This window comes from Euphorbia lathyris, chromosome 7 (assembly GCF_963576675.1).
Source record: "Euphorbia lathyris chromosome 7, ddEupLath1.1, whole genome shotgun sequence".
Taxonomy (NCBI): Eukaryota; Viridiplantae; Streptophyta; class Magnoliopsida; order Malpighiales; family Euphorbiaceae; genus Euphorbia; species Euphorbia lathyris.
In genome coordinates, this window is record NC_088916.1 from 6,937,723 (window position 1) to 6,944,874 (window position 7,152).

Sequence of the window (7,152 nt, forward strand, 5' to 3'; positions counted from 1 at the left end):
AAAGCTCTTTTCTATCCTACATCGGATTGAAATGAAAGGATAAAGGGGTTTATATTGTCTTGGACCTTATGAGCCTTTAAATTGTGTTTAGTAGGTTTTGGCAAATATACCACACACGCTCACTCGTTCACGTGACGCCGGCCCGTCTCGACCGGGCCCGAGTTTTATCTTTTCTCATAATTAATTTACCCTTTTGACTACTTCCTCAACTTATTTAATTTTGCCTAACAAACAAAATCAGAATGATTTAGTCAGAGATTTTTCCTCCTATTCTTTCTCCACAAATATTATAAATCTGATTTTTTGATCTCGAAGAGAGACACCATTTTTCCTATCCTTCTACTTCTTCTCTCAATCACTTTTCTGGGCAATTAAAACTTATTTGCTGTTCCACTGATTTGAACTTTGAGTGCACAAGTTTCAAACCCTTATGTATTAACCTTGGGGAGTGAACGGACTATCAGATTGCACATCCGTCTGCCGAAATCGCTTTTAAGACAGTGGTACTAGCCACGACACAGCTCGATTTCTGATAAGTTTTTCTGTAACCTAAATTTCTTTCCTACACTCTTTTCCGTTGCATGTAGGAGACATCACGCTTCTAAGTCTTGATAGAGGCAGTCTGACGGTTTGCACAAATGAGGTAAAGATTCCAAGTTGACCAGGGGACAAGCCGTCTGCTCCTTGTACTTCTTTCCTTATATGGTGATGCATTGTCAATGGTCCAGAGTCAATGTTGATATTGTATTCTATGCCTTGATCTCTATCTTCCGAAGCAAGTATTCCTTAGGGCATGGGCTTTGCTTCTGGATCCTTCGAGTTGTTGGGCTGAATTTGGTATTTGGGCCTTTGATCCAACTTTAAGGCCTTTGTATATTTTCCTTTATTTATTTCATTTAATCAAATATACACTTAACAAACACATTAGTCCAAATAAATCAACAATTAAATATAATGTTTGAACTAACCATGGGTATATTAATTTCTTTTAATATTTTTGTCATAATCAAAATTAGTGTAGAAATTGTGTTTCAACACGGATGAGGGGACAAATATTCTTGGCCTCAATTGAAACGGTGGAGTCATATATTTTCTAACTCCACGCCTCTCATGTTGTCAGACGTAATACCTCCGCCAATATAATTGGTAGAATTAAAAATTTCATCTTAAACCTAGAAAAAAAATTTGATTCTTACTTTACCATCATATCAAACACAATAAAGCACTCAATAATTTATTAGAATCTTAATAAAAAAAATGTATGTGCCTTAAAAAAACTCATTACAATACTTTTTATACTAAATTTTTTCATATATTTTATTATTAACATTCCATCTAAACAAAATTTAGTGTGATTTGTAACTAATTAAACTAATACATCTAGTCTTCTTCTACTTATTATAGAGAATCTCCTCCTCCTCCTCCTCATTCTTCTTCTTCTTCTTTTTCGTCCTATTTCACAACTTCTTGTCGTGGATGATCATGTTCAAAAAGGGTTTCCTTATTTTGTACACAAACATAGTAATATCCGATTGCGAGATAAAACACAAGATTTGCAACTGATAGATACATAAGCATATTAAAATACCTATCGAGTCGACTGGTGTCAGCAGTGTGCCCAAACCAACCGCGAAAAATAAAAACACATCCTATGCTCACCACTTTCCCAATCCCTAACATCAATTGATTGATAGGAGTTTGAAATCTTGCCATTGATTCATCCACAAGAATATAAAACAACTCACTTAGGCCATCTTCTGAAAGTCCTTCCATTAATCCTAATAAGATAAACTGAGGAGCTAACCATAAAATGCTCATAGGATCCCCATGTATATTTACTATATGCAATCTAGCATGCTCACTCCAGGAAGCTATCTTGCAACAGACTATAGAGACAACAATTCCCGCACCGACTCGAATAAGCCCACCCTTTAATTTCCATGTTTCATTTCTATGACAGTATCTTGAAAGAATTAAATTGGCAAGATATGAAGTACCCCATGAGACAACCGATCCCATGATAAAAAAAGAATTGACAGGAACCTCAATGATATCTCCAATGGATTCATTGAGGCCATCACTTTGTACAACGAAGAAAGTGTTGCCTGCTGCTGTCATTATACCATATAAAATGAATGAAATCCATAAAGGTACCAGTCTTAGAAGACTCTTGGTTTGCCTCACTTCTTCCACTGAGAAGAGGTCTTCATCATCTTTGCTAGGAGAAGCTTGTTCCACAATGGCTGCTTTATCTATGCACCTGTTCACACATCGATGGAGGAAAAAACTTTAAAAACTAGTATTTCTAAATCTCTCCCCTTAATAAGCTTATGTGTTAAATGGTTTCTTGACATCGACAAATAGCTAATAGACATATAATTTGTCAATATAAAGAAAGAAAGTTACCTAAGAAATGGATCACAAGGAAAAAGTGGTAGTTCATTTCTTTGGTTGAGGAAATAACCAGAAGGTGTACGAGGATAAGCAAAGTTGCGTTTGTTGAATGCTGCCTTGACAACATTGTAGAGAATATGTAAGGGGTTTCCTGTGAGTGGAGTGTAGTTGTAAGGGCAAAATACTCCAGCTAAGAACATAAGATAAGTAGCTCCCATCACTGATGCACTAATCAAGAAGGTGTATTTCCATGTCTGACCAACCAAGTAAAATATAGAGATGGAAGCTCCTATTAACTTAAACACACTCCACCAAAATGCAGTACGATCATACACTTGTTTATCATCCTTTCCAGATAGTTGATCTCTAAAATTTTTTTTGAAAGGTGCACCTTTTCCTGCTTTACCAAATGATATCAGTAACAGTGCCACATAAAATATTGGAACTTTAATCTCTGAAGGGAACACCCATGTTGAAAGCCATAGCAACACCAATCCCTACAATCAAAATTCCAATTCTTATAGAAAATCCTCAAACTTCAGCATATATAATACTTGCAATAAATAAATAAAAGAATATATGGCTATTAGGGTATCAACATATATAATATGGCTAATTCAAAACAAAACACCATGCCTATAGAACCCTATATCATCTCCACTTAAAGTAAAATGTACCCTTAAGGGACTACGTGGATATATTTAACAAGACTTACACTCTCTTGAGGAGAGTGTTGATTAATGTAGCTCTTCAAGTATTGTAGTGTAAAAGTTGAAGCTTGACTCTACCAAGAAAGTAAGACTCAATAGAATGAAACTTCTCTTAATCATTCATTTTGAAGGAGTCTTACATATATATATATATATATATATATATATATATATAGTGATGTTTAGAGTGTTCTAGATACTTGCTTATAGTTGTATTACCCTAGAGGATTCTAGATACATTTATTTATAACTATACAAATCTCATAATATCTAGACTCTTCTACATTCTTCTTAACTTTAAGACTAACCAAAAATTACAACAAATAGACTACAAAAAAAAAACAAAATTATCTAGGAAAAATCTCACTTTTGCTGTCACTCCTGCTTGAGATTTTTCTTGGATACACCAAGCATATATTTCAAGAAGTCAAACTTGCCTCTAGGTAGAGCTTTGGTAAAGATGTCAGCCAATTGCTTTTCTCCTTTGCAGTACACTAGCTTAATCTGCTTCATTCTTTCAGCTTCCCTTAGAGCATGATATTTAAAATTTATATGTTTTTTCCTTCCATGTTGGGATTTTCTGCCATAGAAATAGCAGATTTGTTGTCAATGTAAATGGCAGATGGAGCTTGAGGAGGAAAGCCAAGATCAACCAAGATTTTTCTGATCCAAATGCATTGATTTGCAGCTGATGCAGCTGAAACATATTCAGCTTCTGCTGTGGATTGAGCAACCACCTCCTGCTTCTTAGAATTCCACGAGAAGATGCATGAACCAAAAGAAAAACAATATCCAGATGTGCTCTTACAATCTTCGACGCATCCAACCCAATCACTATCAGCATAGCCAATTAATTTTCCATTCTCAATATGCTTGTACCAAATACCATGATCCATTGTGCCCTTAATATACCTTAGAACTCTTTTAGCAGCACCAAGATGTTTATAGCTTGGATTATGCATGAATCTTGACAAAATGCTTACAGAGTACATCAAATCAGGCCTTGATGCTGTGAGATATAGTAAGCTGCCAACAAGACTTCTGTATTGTTTTGTATCAACTTTCCTTTCACCATCTTCAACTTGAAAATTCCCTTTAACAATCATAGGAGTAGGAACTGACTTACACTCATAAAGATTAAATTTCTTCAACAGAGATTGAGCATACTGGCCTTGAGATAGAAAAATTCCAGCCCAAGGAAGAACTTCATCAATCCTAAATCAGTCATCTCAAATTCTTTCTTCATTTTAGACTTGAATTCATCAATAGCAGCTTCATCATTTCCTGTTATTAAAAGATCATCCATATAAAGTGAGATCACAACCAGACTGACATTTTTACCTCTTTTCGTATATAATGTGGGTTCATTCATGCTTCTTTTGAACCCAAGAGACTCCAAATATGAGTCAATTCTCGAATACCATGCACGCGGAGCTTGTTTAAGCCCATATAATGCCTTATGTATCTTATACACTTTATCTTCTGCACCTGCAATAGAAAATCCTTCAGGCAGGTGTACATATATGTCCTCTTCAAGCCAACCATTTAAGAAGGCTGACTTGACATCCATGTGGTGCAATCTCCACCTAAACTGAGCCGCAAAAGCAATTAAAAATCTCACTGTCTCATGTCTTGCAACAGGAGCAAAGGTATCTCCAAAGCCAACACCAGGGAGTTGAGAATACCCCTTCACTACCAGCCTTGCTTCATGCTTGAGAATGCTTCCGTCTGGACTGTACTTGTGTCTGAATACCCATTTTACTCCTATTACATGCTTGTCATTTGGCTTGTCAACCAAAGACCAAGTGCCATTCTTCTCAATATCCGCCAATTCTTCTTCCACGACCCGTTTCCATTCAGGAAACTTGATAGCTTCTGCAAAACTTAAAGGTTCAGCTGCAGTAAAATTGCAATTTTCATATATCTCTGATAATAACCTCGTATTGATCACTTCATCATAGGTAGTGTTCTCTATTGAACTTATGTATTCTTGTTGATCAAGCTTTTGATCATTTTTCTCAAAGATATCCATTGCTGGAACTTGATTGAAATGTGCTTCTTATTTTACCACCATATGATTCTCCCAATCCCAATAAGCATTCTCATCAAAATGAACATCTCTGCTGATGAGAACCTTCTTTGCTTGAATGTTGTAAAACTTATATCCTTTTGAATGAGCTGAATAACCCAGCAAAATACATAATTCAGCATTGTCATCAAGTTTTCTCCTCCTTGTTGATGGAATGAGAGAATAACAAATAGAGCCGAACACTTTCAGCTCCTTGGCAAAAGGCTTGAATCCATACCAAGCCTCAAATGGAGTTTTCCCTTCAACAAACCTGGTTGGAAGTCTATTAAGTAAATAGACTGTCGTGTTCACCGATTCTGCCCAAAAACATTTGGGCATCTTCTTTTCTGCCAACATGGATCTCGCCATTTCCATAATAGTTCGATTTTTCCTTTTCAAGACTCCATTCTGTTGAGACGAATAAGGCACAGTGAGTTGGTGATGTATTCCTTCATCTTGACATAACTTTGCAAACTCCCTTGATGTATACTCAGAACCATTATCAGATCTGAGTACCTTAATTAGAGAATCGCTCTCCTTTTCAACTGAAGCTTTGAAGGATTTGAAGGCTTCAAAGGCTTGTGACTTATGGCTGAGGAAGTACACCCATGTCATTCACGTCAAATCATCAATGAATAACAGAAAATACTTACTGCCATTCAAAGCTGGAGTTTGCATTGGGCCACAAATGTCAGTATGGATTAGCTCTAACTTTTTACTAGCCCTCCATGAACTCCTTTGAGAGAATGGTTGCCTATGAAGCTTACCAAATTGACAAGCTTGACAGGTCTCCTTACAGATATTAATTTTATCTAAATCATGTATCATGCCATTCTTCTCCATAAATTTCAAAGAATGAAGATTATAATGGCCAAATCTTTTATGCCACAACAATGAATTATCCTCAATGGCAGATAAAGCATGATTATTAATTACATTCCAATTAATAGGAAAGTAATTATTTTTCATCTCAACCGTAATAACATGAGCACCTGTAGAGTCTTTAATTTCACAAGTTTTATCTTTGAATAATAAGCTATACCCCTTGTTTATCATTTGGCCAACACTTAGCAAATTTTGTGCTAAATGTGGAACATAAAAAGCATCAGTAATGAGATTCGTACCTGTAGAAGTCTGAATCTTAACCGTACCTCTGCCTTGAGCTTGAATAGTGCTCCCATTTCCCAGCCTCACTTTTGTGTTGTCACGTTTGTCTAAATGAGAAAATAAGCTTTCTTACCATATGCCTAGTACATCCAATATCTATGTACCAGACATTGTTGTTATTAGCGACTGAATTTTGTGAGGCAATAAAGAGCTTTGCTTCAGCTTTAGCTTCAATATGATCTTCAGTAAAGTGAGCTTGCTGACTTTTTGGTTGTGAGGAAGCTTGCTGATAATTTTGGTATTGCTTTGCCTTGCGATATTTCTCTACGTGCCCAAACTTTTTGCAATGATTGCATTGAATTGGAGGTCTGCCATGCTTTTTCCAGCAGTCTTTCTCTAAATGATTTGTCTTCTCGCATGTGGAACAAGGTGGAAATTTTGTCTTTCTAGAGAAATCTAGTTTCTTACCTTTCCCTTGCTGCTTCTTGCCATCCCTGAGATAATTCCCCTTTTGCTTGGCTTGAAAAGCTTCTTCTGTAACTTGCTTTTGTCTGACAGAACTCCTTTGTTCAGTGGCATGAAGCTTGGAGATCAATTCAACTACTGATAAAGTACTAAGATCACAAGATTCTTCTATAGCAGAGATCTTAGACTCAAATTTTTTTGGTAAACTGACCAAGATTTTCTCCACGATCCTTTCCTCGGGAAAATCATCTCCATGTAGCCGAATACGATTGAAAATCTCCATGATCTTGGCTGAGAAATCCTTGACTGATTCTGTCTCAGTCATATGTAGCAGCTCAAATTCTCTTTTCAAAGTTAAGAGCTTGAATCTCTTTACTTTGGTGTTGCCTTCAAACTCATCTTTCAACT